Source organism: Symphodus melops (assembly GCF_947650265.1).
Source record: "Symphodus melops genome assembly, chromosome: 12".
Taxonomy (NCBI): domain Eukaryota; kingdom Metazoa; phylum Chordata; class Actinopteri; order Labriformes; family Labridae; genus Symphodus; species Symphodus melops.
This window is the reverse complement of record NC_136702.1, coordinates 15,965,072-15,980,310: the sequence shown is the minus strand read 5'-3', so window position 1 is coordinate 15,980,310 and position 15,239 is coordinate 15,965,072.

The window sequence follows — 15,239 nt, the reverse complement described above, 5'->3', positions numbered from 1 at the left end:
AGGCCTAATTTATCGCTTAAAGTGTGTATAGCTTTACGGCACAAGTCCACACACCAGTCTTCAGCTTAAAAGAAGACAGATAATTGACATCATTTCTGACGCTATGATGAAAGAGGATGGTGACAAATGAAGCTCAGAAGAAGAAAATGAGGGAGTGACTAAGCAAGAAACTGGTTTTAAGTAAATATTGGACCTTGTCAATCGAGTTGTTGTTTTGGCTCTTCACAACCCTTACAGCACAACAAAATATGTTGTGATAATCTACAATAAAAACCTCACCAAGCTTTAGTAAAGGGATTCTGAGATGTGGATCTGAACATAAACTCTCTCTCTATGCGGACAATTTATTATCGTTTATCTCCGACCCACTTTCTACAATCCCCCAGACAATCAAACTGCTAAATAGGTTTGGTTCTTTCTCAGGTGGAAAAATTACGTTTATAAACTTAGTTTTTTCAAAAGTTAATGCTTCCCTGTAAACAATCTAGCCTTTCAGATCCCTGACAAACATCTTCCCTTCAAGATATCCAGAAGCAGCTTTAAATATTTAGGATTGAACATAACTAATATTCACAAAATGTCCCTTGGGTCCAGGAACCAACATTAAGCTGGTGTGAACTTGAAGCCAAATCCTGCTATGCTCTCATCAAAACTTCCCATACGTCCAGCTCAATTCAATCATCACCTGCACCCTAAGAATCTGGACTCAATTTAGATTGGCCTTCGGGCTCCAGGGTTTTTCTAATCAAACCCTGATCCATAATAATCCTCTTTTCCTAGCTCCCAGTACTGATACAGCCTTTTCTTTGTGGCAGAGGTCAAGTCTTGTCACTAAAGGACCTTACTAAGATAATGTCTTTTGCAGCTTTATATAACTGTGTGATAAATATAACTTACCATACTACCACATATTTCGATACTTCCAAGTCCGTAACTTTGTCAAGGCAAACAACGCTTCCTTTCCTAATATTCCTCCTATTTCTACAATCGATACAATTTTGGACAAACCCACGAATCAAAAAGGCTTCATCTCAACAATCTATACTTTAATATCACAACTCAGAGTATCTTCTTTAGACAATATTAAAAAACGTTTGGGAGGAGGAACTTGGTACAGTTAAAGTAGACGATGTTTGGCACAAGGCTTTGTCCCGAGAGAATGACAGCACATCTTGCTCCAGACTTAATCTGATACAACTCAAAGTTGTCCATCGATACTATTTTACAAACCATAAACTCTCCAAAATGTATGAGAATATATCAGACACTTGTAACAGATGTCACATGTCCCCAGCAAACATGACGCATATGTTTTGATCCTGTCCCCGCTTACATGAATACTGGACAAACATTCTCAATCACCTCGCCACGGCTTTAGACAAATCTCTGACACCAGGCCCAGAAATAGCCATCTTTGGAGTAATACCAGCTCACCAAATAACCAGCAGGAAAATAAAGGATTGTATTTCTTTAGCATCTCTCTTAGCGCGCAGAAGAATACTATTGGAATGGAAGGCCCCACTACCCCCCCAAAGCATTACATTTGCTAAAGGACCTAATTACATTCTTAAACCTGGAGAAAATTAAGTATAATTTGAGGGGTTTGCCTGAAAAATGTGACTGTGTCTGGGGCCCTGTGATCAACTATATAACCAAATTAAAGACTCTACAGGGCAACTGAGGCCCCCACTAGTTTCTATGCAAAACTGTACAAGTTCTCTGTAAGGAGGAAGGGAGGGACACTTACTATTGCAATATCGCTTTTGTTGTCGAGTTCTTGCACGCACCTTTTTCTCTCTTTTTTTTCTCTTTGCTTTTCATGCTGTATGGTTTTGTGTGTTGTAATCTGTGTGTGTGGGTGGGGAGGGGGGTTTATGTGAGTTGACATCAAGAAAAAAAATTGTTTCCCTAATGATCATTGTATGTCAAGATACCTTTTTGAGTTAATAAAGAGATACAAAAAAAACAAAGGATTACAGAGGGAGATTTTTTTTTCAATACAGAGAGCAGCATGGTAGCATGGGCCGCACTGTTCAATGGAACACCTGTATTGCCACACTCTGCTTGTCAACATGTGGGTGATGCATAACTGCACTGTTTATAAGTTTGGATGCACTTGCACTTTGAGACCTTCAATGGGCAGAAAAGCGCACCAAACCTAATTCCTCCATAATGTTACTTTAACTACATAACAAAAATAATATATAGGTGAAAATCAAATCAAAAACATTTTATTTTAATTCTCGTTATTACAGCTTTTTGAGTTGCCAGAGAAATAACAGGGACAACATAAGAGCAAATTATGAAAGACTACAGGTTTTCTTTGTAATAACAAGAAAACATGCAAGATAAATTTTTTTCAAACAATTCAAATACCTTCATTGTGGCATGGTCACTTGGACCGTAAAGGCAGCTTAGGTAATTCTCTCCAGATACACTTTTTAGGATTTTGGTTGAAATTGTCTTTAGGTCCTGACATTAATTACTAATTCCTGTGCTCTGAAAAATAATAATAAAAAAAATAAAATAATTAAAACCGCAAGCGGTCATGAAGGGACCGAAGTACCCCGTGCAAGACGGCGTGTGTCCCGACCGCGAGAGTGCGATCGCGGGCGTGCAGCCGCGACACGTGGCCAAGCAGCTGGCCTTACAGTCATCAAAGGTTAAAAAAATGGGGTGCGGCGAGACATGAAAGTGTGATGGTACGCTATGGCCACGCCCTTTAACGAAATAACGTGCGGAGCACAACGAGAGATCTTCAACATGTCTAGAACACATTAAGATTGAGTTTACGATGATGGGATTGACACTTTTGGAGGAGTTCGTTCAAATAGCTAACCTGTGAAACGTGGATTTGAACCATTCAAAAAAAATATGGCGGACTTCATGTTTGGTTATGACGATGGGTGTAAGAGGATTTTATGTAGGTCCTGACATGCCTAATGAGCATAAAAATTATCATGCATGTAGGACAAAAAAACCTCAATGGGGAGGCTTTTTGGAATATTTCAAAAGGGCGCCACTGAGTCATTTTGCCACGCCCACTTTTTATACCAACATGTCTAGTTTTATGTTTCTACTGGGATTATGTGTGTGATGTTTCATGAATGTATGACTATATTAAGCACTGTAACAAACTACTTCCTGTTTGTGACAAACATCACGTCCGTATGACCATGCCCTTTGAGGAAGTAACGTGCGGAGCACAACAAGAGATCTTCAACATGTCTAGAACACACAGACACTGACTTTTTGTCAATCGGATAAACGCTTTTATATAAAACGCTTTTAAATAGCTAACCTGTGAAACAGGGATTTGACCGACTCAAAAAAAATATGGCGGACTTCGTGTTTAGTATTGACTATGGGTGTAAGAGGATTTTTTGTAGGTCCTGACATTATGAATGTACAAAAAAATTGTCATGCATGTAAAAGAAAAGAACCTCTATGGGGAGGCCTTTCAGAATGGTAAAATAGGGATGCGCCGAGACATCAATGTTTGATGGTACGCCATGGCCACGCCCTTAAACGAAATATCGTGCGGAGCACAACGAGAGATCTTCAACATGTCTAGAATACACTGACACTGAGTTGACGATGATCGGATAAACGCTGTTGTAGGAGTTTGTTCAAATAGGTAACCTGTGAAACGCGAATTTCGGCCATTTTTGATGCATTCAAAAAATATGGCGGACTTCATGTTTGGTTATGACTATGAGTGTGAGAGGATTTTATGTAGCTCCTGACATGCCCAATGAGCATAAACATTTTTTGTGTATGTAGGACAAAAAAAACTCAATGGGGAGGCCTTTTTGAAAATTTCAAGGGGGCGCCACCAAGTCATTTAGCCACGCCCACTTTTTATGCCAACATGTCTAGTTTTATTTTTCCACTGGGATCATGTGTGTGATGTTTGATTAATGTATGACTATATTAAGGCCCGTAACAAACTACTTCCTCTTTGTGACGAACATCGCGTCCGTATGACCACGTCCTGAACACACTGACATTCTCATTGTGTCAATGGGATAAACGCTTTTGGAGGAGTTCGTTCAAATAGCTAACCTGTGAAACGTGAATTTTCGCCATTGAAAAAAAATATGGCGGACTTCCTGTTTGGTTTTGACCATAAGTGTAAGAGGATTTTATGTGAGATCTTGCATGCTTAAATAGGTGTAAGAGGATTTTATGTGAGATCTCGCATGCTTAATGTGCCTAAAAATTGTCGTGCACGTACGATGAAAAAACCTCAATGGGGAGGCCCTTTTGAAAATTGGAAGGGGGCGCCACTGAGTCATTTTGCGAATTTTTATTACGAAATGATGAAAATATCAAATTTTTCGCCAGACCCGATGACGTTGGAGATTTTGATGAGTTTTCATTGACATTCAAGCCGTCAAAAATGGCTCCGAAGTGGCGGAAGGAAAAAAAAGATATTAAAAAAAATAATCATTTGGGTTTCAATAGGGTCCTTCGCACTGGTCAGTGCTTCGGTCCCTAAAAAGGAGAAGCAGAAGCAGAAAAAAATAATCCTAAAGGTTTCAATAGGGTCCTTCGCACTGGTCAGTGCTTCGGTCCCTAAAAAAAAAAAAAAAATCATTTGAAAAACAAGAGGGTCCTTCGCACTGGTCAGTGCTTCGGTCCCTAAAAATAATCATTTGGGTTTCAATAGGGTCCTTCGCACTGGTCAGTGCTTCGGTCCCTAAAAATAATCATTTGGGTTTCAATAGGGTCCTTCGGACTGCGCACTGATCAGTGCTTTGGTCCCTAATAATAATAATAATCGTAAAGACAACAATAGGGTCCTTCGCACTGGTCAGTGCTTCGGTCCCTAAAAAGGAGAAGCAGAAGCAGAAAAATAATCCTAAAGGTTTCAATAGGGTCCTTCGCACTGGTCAGTGCTTCGGTCCCTAATAAAAATAATCCTAAAGGTTTCAATAGGGTCCTTCGCACTGGTCAGTGCTTCGGTCCCTAAAAATAATCATTTGGGTTTCAATAGGGTCCTTCGCACTGCGCACTGGTCAGTGTTTTGGTCCCTAATAATAATAATCGTAAAGAAAACAATAGGGTCCTTCGCACTGGTCAGTGCTTCGGTCCCTAAAAAGGAGAAGCAGAAGCAGAAAAATAATCCTAAAAGGTTTCAATAGGGTCTTTCGCACTGGTCAATGCTTCGGTCCCTAATAAAAATAATCCTAAAGGTTTCAATAGGGTCCTTCGCACTGCGCACTGGTCAGTGCTTTGGTCCCTAATAATAAAAAATGCTTTGATGCTGTTTTTGGGGTTCAAAAAGGGTTTGATGCTGTTTATGGGATTTAAAACAGGCTTTAGTGCTGTTCATGGGGTTTTAAAATATGCTGTTTAGAAGTTAAATATGCTGTTTCTGGGTTTTAAATATGGAGTTACAAAGGGGTTACACATGGGAAACAAGAAAGAAGGAAGGAAAATATATATTTTTTGAATATATATATAGAGAGAGAGAGAGTTAATGTTAGCATAGCAGAACTAGTAATAAGGAAGTTGAAAAACTATGCAAGAGTATGAATCAGGGCCCAGATCTTCATTTCATTTATTGTCCAGGGTGTGGAAATTTGTTTTTGGTCTCATAAAAAAAACAAACATCAAGCAGAACAACAACACTTGCACACAGACATCTTCAGGGCAAAAGGCAGGACAGCAATGACAGCTACAGTACAACACATCAGCGGGACATGGTGTTCAGTGCCCCAATTGCATTGGGAATAAAGGAATTTTTGAAAATATTTTGCGATTTGCCCTTGGCACTTTGTAACGTCTACCAGAGGGAAGAAGATCGAAGTAAGAGCAATGGGCCTGAAGTCTTTTAATTCAGTAGCTCCAGGTTTTGTAAGTATAGGCACAATATGTGACATTTTCCATAATTTGGGTATTGTTAAAGAGTTAAGCAAGTACTGGAATAACTCCAGCACAATACCTTTAAGTTCATAAACATTGTCTTTTAAGACTCTCCCTCTCATGCCATCTGGCCCCGAGGCCGAGTTGGGCTTAATACTAGACAGGCTGGCTACAATCTCATATCCCAAGATGGACTTACACACACTATCACGTTCAGCGCTAAAATCATTCTTGTCAAAACGACTGAAAAAGACATTTAGATCATTGAAAAAAGATGGAGACGGGTGTGACAAGGGGGTACGCTTTTGCTTAGTTTCCCTGCCCATCATCACATTTAAGCCTTCCCATGCTTTCTTAGCATTTCCTGAGAAATAATGACATTCAACTTTATCCTTATATTCTATTTTTGCTTTACTCAGTTTAGATCTTAGTTCACATCTTTTTTCCTTAAGTAACTCAATATTACCATTTTTTAAAAGCATGCTTTTTCTCACGAATACATTCCTTAAGATCACTAGACGTCCATAGATTGTCATTAGGAAATATTCTAACAGTTTTAGTTCGAGTGATTTTACTTTCATAAAACAACAGATAGGATGTAAAAGTGTCCAGTAGTTCATGAGGGGTGTCACACGAGTTAAGAAATAGCCAGTCTGTTTTCTCCAGTTCACATTTCATCTCTTCCATACAGTCCTCAGTCCAGATCTCAATTTCCTTAGTCACTGTCTTTTCCCGTCTCAACTTGGCCCTGTAAATTGTGTAACCCGGCAAGTTGGAGTCTGACATCTCCCCTTTCAACCAGCTTTCCGTAAAACAGATGAGATTACTCTGTCGGAACTCATTATCATATTGAACTTTAGCCATCAGTTCATTCATCTTGTTGCTCAAAGAGCGAACATTAGAAAAAGTTATTACCGGTAGAGGATGTCTGCTGCCGCGCCTCCTTAGTCTTTCTCCTACTCCACCTCTCGATCCTCTTCTTTATTTTAGTCCTTTTTCGCGTTCCAATGTTTTTGAGTTGCGGATCCTTCACCACCAGCTCCGGACCAGAGTCCTCCGGATTGATTGAGTGCCTGAGTGTCAACAGCTGGTCCCGCGTGTAAGTGAGGATGCCGGTTTTTCCATGTAAACTCCGTTCTTCGGCGATTAAACTACTGAAAAGGCACACAGCCAGCCAAAGTAACATGCCGACGCTGAACTTCATTTTGCCACAAAGAGAATGCGGGCTCGATCACTTAACGAAAGAAACATACAAATGACAGGAGACGAGACGGACAGGTGAGACACTGGGTCAGCAGCAGAGCCGCGCCCCCTTAAAATACCTCATACAAAAAAGAGCGTAAGAGGGGCAAGAGCGAGAGACAGGGAGACAAAGACAAAGAAAGACGGTATATGTTATCCCAAACAATTTAAACACTCAGTTTAAAAGACAATTTCATATAAAACTGAACTCGTTTAACAGTTAATTTGGGCCAAAAATCACATTTGATCAAACATTGAAATCATTTATATAAAACAATGAACCCCCAAAAACAGGCGAACAATATATAGTACAGCACATGCATATGTGCAACAATAAACTGTTAACATATTGTAAATTATAGTATTATAAATAATTAGCAAATATTAACGATCATTTTTTGTTTCATAATAGTTAAATAACTATGAATTATAAAATGTGTTAACCATCAATTTAACAAGTATTAATGGTTATTTTAGTATTTCCTCAAAAGGTCTTGTGCGGTGATACTTAATTCATGATGATCATTAAGTTCACTGTATTACTTCTGTAATGCATGCTTTTTCAACACTAAAAATTCTGACCTTCCAGGAAATGAAACAATGTCACTACATTAGTTTGATAAGCTTATTCAAGCCTACAACTTCAAGTACAGAACATCTAGTCAAACCACGTCATCATCCTGACTCTACCTTTTATTCTACCTTACAGCAGAGGTCACGGGAGGGACCCTGAAGCATGATACAGGGAGTGGGCAAATGAACTGAATTTGTTTTTCAATAGATTCGATTCTGCTCCCACCGCCAACCGAGCTCTGACCAGCCGCTTCTCAATCACTCCACCTGAGCACCCGGTCATCCACATCAACAACTCTCCCCCTGTCCTCCTCCACCAACAGCCTCTTCATAACAGCTGATCAGGTGAGAAGTCAGCTGAGAAAGATCAAGGCAAAGAAGGCCACATGTCCTGATGGCATCAGCTCCAGACTCATGAAGGACCAGAGCCGCTGGAAGTTATTTTGAGCAGGGGGTGCTATGAAAGTCTTTTGTTCTTTTTTGGACAAACACCTATGAGCCTATTTAGAATATATTTATAATATATACATTTAAATGTTTAAAAATAAATAGATTACGATTCACCACGTCATTGTCTTACACTCTTCAGGGAACACAGCCAGGGCCACACAGAATATATGCACTATTACTTAAACTTTACAATAACACTGCAATATCAGCTAGTTTGATCAGCTGGCATCAACCGCACTTGTCACACACCACTCTATTAGCTCCAAAATCCTTTTACGCACAGCACTAAGAAATAATCTCAGACAATCTAAGCACAATATTGAACAGCTCTCCACATTCATTACACAAACACACTCACAAAATAAAACAAATTTTCTCAATCTCCAACCTTTTTACGCAAACCACAAGTAAATGATCTCCGACATTTACACGTTATGAAACAGTTCTCCAAATCCATTACGCACAGAACACATGATCAAAATAACACTCTCAATCACCACCACCTTGCAAAAATACTATAGTGTGACGTTACACTGCATAGATATGAAAGTGCGTGGCAGCACCATGATCTTACTATGAGCTGCAGTCAGGGTGTCCTGGTTACAGGTGTCCAAATCTCGAGGTGCGCTCTGGGGTCTTGGAAATTGATAGTACGAATTTCTGTGAATACGTTCAGTTTGGTTGCATCTTGTAGAGAAGATTTTGCTGTTAGCAGACTACGATTTATTCTGAGAAGATATAACCATATTTCAATCAGGAGAGACAAGTGATATTAAGAATGAATTTATTACAATGAAAAGTGATTGACAGAATAAGATTGACAGAATGTTTTGGCGCTTGGACTCTATGGGGTGGAGATGCGATTTCTGTGATGAAGTCCTGCTCGTCATTAGGATAGATCCCCCCATGGAGTCCAGACCCTGGTGGTGGAGGACTGATGATTTGATGAGACCGGATGTGGAAAGATTGATGGGAGTTTCCTCTGCTCCTGAAGATGGCGGTGATGGGGAGGTGGAGGGGCGCACGAAGCCAGCTTGAAAGAACTAGGGAAGAAAAAGGATCATATTTAAAAGGAGAGCTGAACGATGATAGGCCGAAAACGAAGGAGGGACGCTGCGCCATTGGTTAGATGAGGTCCGGTGACAGACAGCTGATTAACCTGCGGACAGCCCAAACTGACAGCTCGAGAATGACAGCGGAAATGAGATAGCGTGAAAAAAGGGTGACTGAGAAACCTGATTGTGGATCACTTAAAGTCTTCCTTACTGAACTTTCGCTAAGCTTCATTTGAAGAGAAACACGATATATGAGGTATCATAAAAGTATAATGTTCGGCCTCAGTTGACAGTACAATGATGAAGTGTTCCTCAAATAGAGGTTTGACATTTAAAGAGTAAAGGTCATGTGATTCTTCATAGCATGTATAGAAATACCTAAAGTGGGAAGGAATTTGTGACATCTGTTGTATATAAGGGCTCCACACTGAACATTAAAATTGTCTGTCTTTCAGCCTGCACAGAGTCTCAGTGTTGTCTGTTAGATCAGAACCACAGCCGTGACATCCTGCGTTAATATTATCCAGTCTTTTGATAGATTCAGCTTTAGGGACATTTATATTATTAACCTATCAGAAATAAAGTCTCTAATAAGAGGACGAATGTCCAGAGAGTTCAAAATGTTTGTGGAGGCATGCATCAATTAAAGGTTTGTGAGTCTTTTCTGGGTCATCATGGTGCTGCATACCCATGTCTTCAAAAGTGCGCTCAGATGAGGCCACAGAGACGGGTAGGCACAGACGTAACTCAGTTTTTCAGTCTCTGAAAACATGGCTCTTGTTTGTTACTGGATCTTAGTCCAACATGATGCTACATTTTGAACTGTGACCGAGCATGGAACTAGCGAACAACCTTTTTACTTCACTCAGCGTCTGCCTGACGTTGACAACTGACGTTGTAACTTCCGTGAACTTTGTTGATTATGCCTAAAAATAATTAAATCAAAATCAAAAAATACATACGTAATAGCCTACGTGTGTCAAAATCTTTCCGAGAAGATTCACAAAGAATTTATAAATTGTGCAAAAATATTTTTAATAAATAAAAAATATATATTCCCCTCGCCACTAGGGGGTGCTGCACCACCCCCACTTCCCGCGGCCATATGAAGGACTCTGCAGACCAGCTCTGTGAGGTTTTTCTGCACATCTTCAACCTGAGCCGGAGAGGGTCCCTCCTCTGTGGAACGCATCCTGCGTGGTACCAGTCCCAAAGGCGTTGCACCCCAGGGAGCCTAACCACTTCAAACCTATGGTCCTCACCTCTCACCTGACGAAGACCATCGAGAGGATCATCCTCCCCTTGGTGACCTCAAACCTGGATCCCCTGCAGTTCGCCTACCAACCAGACATTGTGGTGGATGACGCCGTCATCTACCTGCTGCACAGATCCTGGACTTACCTGGAGAACACCGGCAGCACTGTGAGGGTCATGTTCTTTGTCTTCTCCAGTGCCTTCAACACCATCCAGCTTGCAGAAAGAGCGGGAGTAGACTGTCACCTGGCTGAATGGACAAGAGACTACCTGTCCAACAGACCACAGTATGTGAGGCTTCAGGATTGTGAGTCTGACATGGTGGTCTGTAGCACAGGGGCCCCACAGGGGACAGTGCTTTCTCTTCATCCTGTAAACCTCAGACTTTTTTACTACAACTCTGGGAGCTGCCACCTGCAAAAGTTCTCAGATGACACAGCCATCGTGGGGTGTGTTTCTAAGTGGAGCGATCAGGAGTAGATGTAGGTCAACATAGACCTTGTTGACTGAAGCGAGCTCAACCACCTTCAGCTCAACGCCAGCAAGACTAAGGAGATGGTGATAGACTCAGAAAGTCACCCCAGACTTCACCGGTGAACATCCAGGGTTTGGACATTGAGATTGTGGAGTCATACAAGTACCTGGGTGTTCACCTCAACAATAAACTGGACTGGTCACACAACATGACGCCCTGTACAAGAGGGGCCAAAGTCGACTGCATCTGCTGAGACGAATGAGGTCCTTTGGAGTGTGCAGGACTCTGTTATGGACATTTCACGACTCTGTGGTGGCATCTGCACTTTTCTATGCAGTGGTCTGCTGGGGAGGTGGGAGCACAGAGAGAGACAGGAAGAGACTGAACTGGCTCGGTCCTGGACTGTCCTCTGGACTCTGTAGAGGAAGTGGCTGAAAGGAGGATGTCAGTGAAGCTGACATCCATCATGGACAATCCCTCTTAACCCCTGCTGTAGTGTGGGGTCTCTGAGCAGCTCCTTCAGCAGCAGACTGAGACACCCACCTTGTAAGACTGAGTGCTACCGCAGGTCGTTTATTCCATCTGCAGTCAAACTGTTTAACAGCATCACCGCCACATGACTCTGTATAATAATCATCAACATCATTAATGTTTCAGTGTGTTTTTAATACCTGATCTGTCTTTCCACGAGCAAAAGTGTACATACATCTCGTATTATTTAAGTCCAATGTATTTTTTTAACCCTGTTATTTAACTAATGTAAACTTGCTCATGTTCTTTTTAACTTTTTTGCTATTGATGCTGTTTATTACCTGTTTTACTGTTTTTTGGAGCTGCTGTAACACCCGAATGTCCCGCAGTGGGGGATCAATAAAGTTTATCCTTATCCTTTGCCAGTGCAACTTGTATGATTTATACAGAAAAACAAAGCAACACATTTAAAATGTTTGTTTTTTATGGATTTCGTTTTGCATAAATGCTCCCAGGTTGAGGGAAGTTAATGCAGTCAAAAAAACCCAGCTGTCCATTTTTAATACTAATACAGAGCTTTATGATTCCTTTTATACTTCATTAAAACATAACTGAAAGTTATACAGTCTCACGTTGGGTGGTATACATACCTCAAAGATATGCAAAAAAAGATGTGAATCTTTTTTTTTTTTTTAAACGGTATAAGCCACAGTAAATAGAGAAAAATGAAGTCCACGAATCTCCCTTAAGAGAATACAGTTTCAGTTGTTTGCAATGAAAAAGCTGCAAGTTGGTTTGAGCTTACTGCCGGTTCACAAGATATCAAATGTGGGTGCGCAATTAAACATAGGATCCAATGCTGTTAGTTTAAATTGGTTTATTTTGGTGATCGTCTGGATGATTTTTTCTATGCACAAACAATAAGAAATTAAAAAAGTAAACTCAATAAATTATAATATTAAACAATTCAAAATAATCCGAATTATATTGTTATCTCAAGTATGTCAACCTTACATCAATAATGCATCCACTTTTCCCTGATCAGAAGTAAACACAAAAGGTTTGCTGTCTTCCTTTGTTCTTCTGCCTACCAGGCTTGTTTGGAGGGAAAAAGAGGGAGTTGGAGTATGGGGGCAGGCTTCTAAAATGCTTGGACAGGTGTGGGGGGAGGTCAGGCAGGGTCATGCTGATGTGATTTTAACAGCAACATTGGCAATTTCCCCAAAATACAGCGGTTCCACTTTGTTTATTGAATTAAAATATATTCATAAAAGCATCCAAAATGATGACATAAAAAGGGGAAGAACACTGTTTATTAGACAGAAAATACATGTACATTTTATTGTCACAGTTGAATAAACTTTCAAATACATTACAAAAATGTAAACTTTCGCTGTGTCGTTTTTTTTTAAAACATGGCTTTAACAATAATCCTAATGGAATTTTAAATGTGTTACACTGTCACATAGCGTTCTCATATTTTTAAGTAAATTAATAAAAGCTCTATATATCATCTTCCTTTTGATATAAAATAACTTCACAAACAAATGTATATATAAATAACACAATTAGTTATCTTTGTAACCGTTTCCTGAAACAAGTACTTAAACAGGAACATTTAAGAATAATCCATTTCGCAGCACAACCAGTCAAGCCTGTCACTTTAAGCTGCTCTTCAGCTTTATGTAGTTCAACCAATAACAACTTGAAACTCTATATAATTCTAAATATTAAAGTTGAAAAATACACACTCAGAAGTACAAGAAAGGGTTGAACTACTAATACATTCAAGATACTGTATTTCAGGAACACAATTATTTTTAAGTGTATGTAGTGTAGTGTATACTGTGGGTGCTTTAACCAAATTATCAAAGTAAGAGTTGTTAAGATTTTTGTATGCATTTGTACCCTTTTTTATGTACATTTTTATTGTGCCGTTTATAGCATTTGTCTACATTTTCTGTTTCGCCAACTGATGGTAATGTGGAGAAATACCTTGAATCCAAAAATGCAAAGGTGCTATCATTGAGAATTTTCACACACAAAAATGTACAACATTCAAACAATTATATTAATAGAAAAAGATATTTCGCACAAAAAAAAATTACAATTTATTTCGAGCTATTCAATTCTTAAGAAGCGCCAGAACCTGTCTCCCTAATACAGCCAGCATACCTAAGACTTTCAAATAAGGCTCTTATACACAATCTGACTTGCATTAAGAGTTATCCAAGAGGTGCAACTTACAGTACCCAACATGGTAAGTGAACTCATGCTGTTTGCAGGGCTGATATCATCAAATGTGTCAAACTCAAAGAGTTGACTGTGGACCGTGGCTTTTACCAATTGTAAGACTAGAGAAAACGATAAATGCTTTGTATAGTTAATAAAACATTATGTTACAGTTACAATTTCAAAGATCTCTACTTGTTCTTCTTAGCAGACCCTAAGGTAATAAGCTAACAACCTCCACCTACACTTGACAAAAACAGTCTATTTTATATTTTAGTCCACCGTTTAGTTCCCCTAAACAAAGTTTTTCCAGCACTATCTCCTGTTGTAGAAATCCTTGCGTTTTCGCAGCTCTTCAAGTACCCGAGCCCTGAACTGGGTCCAGTCTTCATCCTGGAACTGCTGAATACCCAAGGCCAGATGAAGCTCTGTGGAGTGGCTTCGTAGGAAAGGATTGTACTGCCTCTCCTCTCCAATTGTGGAGGGACTCTGAAAATGAAGTGTAAAAAACAGTCATCCTAAAAATGGATGTCGCTCTCTAGCTGCCACAATAATCCATTTGAAGTCCTTTCATTGTTGAGTAGAACTGTTTCTTTTCTTTTTTAGTTATATTGTTTGGCTATTTTTCACTTTATTGGAGGGACAGCTGAAAAGAGATGGGAAATGTTGAGAAGAGACAGCTGGAGATAAAGTGCAACAAAGGGATGAGGTTAGATAAAAATCTGATAAAAGTCTGCATAGTCGAGTACTACAGCCTCTGTACATTGAGCTTGCACCATAACTCCTAGGCTATTACCCCATCCAATTAAAAAGTGATTTCTCTCATTTAAACCGCTTAAATTAAATTAAAACAGCTTTGCTTTTTTTTTTACTGGCTAACTAACTAACTAATTGACGAAATAATTGTGCAAAATCTTTTCATCAACAACAAATCACTCTTTAGTATTAATCTTGAAATTGGTCATAATAGTCAAATAATTGGCAAGAAGTCCAGTAGTTATATATAAAGGCGACTGATACCCTACAAAACCAACTTAGTTCTGTTCAATCATGCCAGATAAAACACTGTTGCTTATTCTGTTGGATTTCATTTTTTGCATATTATTCATCACGATGACAGATGTTGTTCTGACAGGGCAAATGGGTGTGGAACAAAAGTCTGCATTTATTAAGGTTAAGGTATTTTTATTTATTTAAATTATTTTGTTTTTTTTGCCACCTCACCATCATGCCCTCCGGACGCAGGTACAGGTCCCTGCTGTGCAGGAGGGCGCGATACGGCAAAAGCCTCCTGCCCGCAGTCATTGCAGCCCTCAAAAAGATGCCTGACATAGATCCACCTCAATTTCATTCTCCTGTTTTCTCATAACCTTATGCACTGGATGTCCTGTTATCCCCTTGTCATTTTTTGTTGGCGTGCACCCCTTAAAATGTACTGTTCTGGTGAAAAAGAATTTCCCCTCGGGGACAATAAAGTCTTAAGTCTAAAAGTCTAAAATCTTATGGTGTTATGTTTTGGTTTTGTATGTCTCCACGTGTGTTTGTTTTGGGTTTTTCCCTGTCTGTCACTCCCTCTGTGTGCTCCCTGTTCCTCCCCTAATTACTCATTGCTTGCA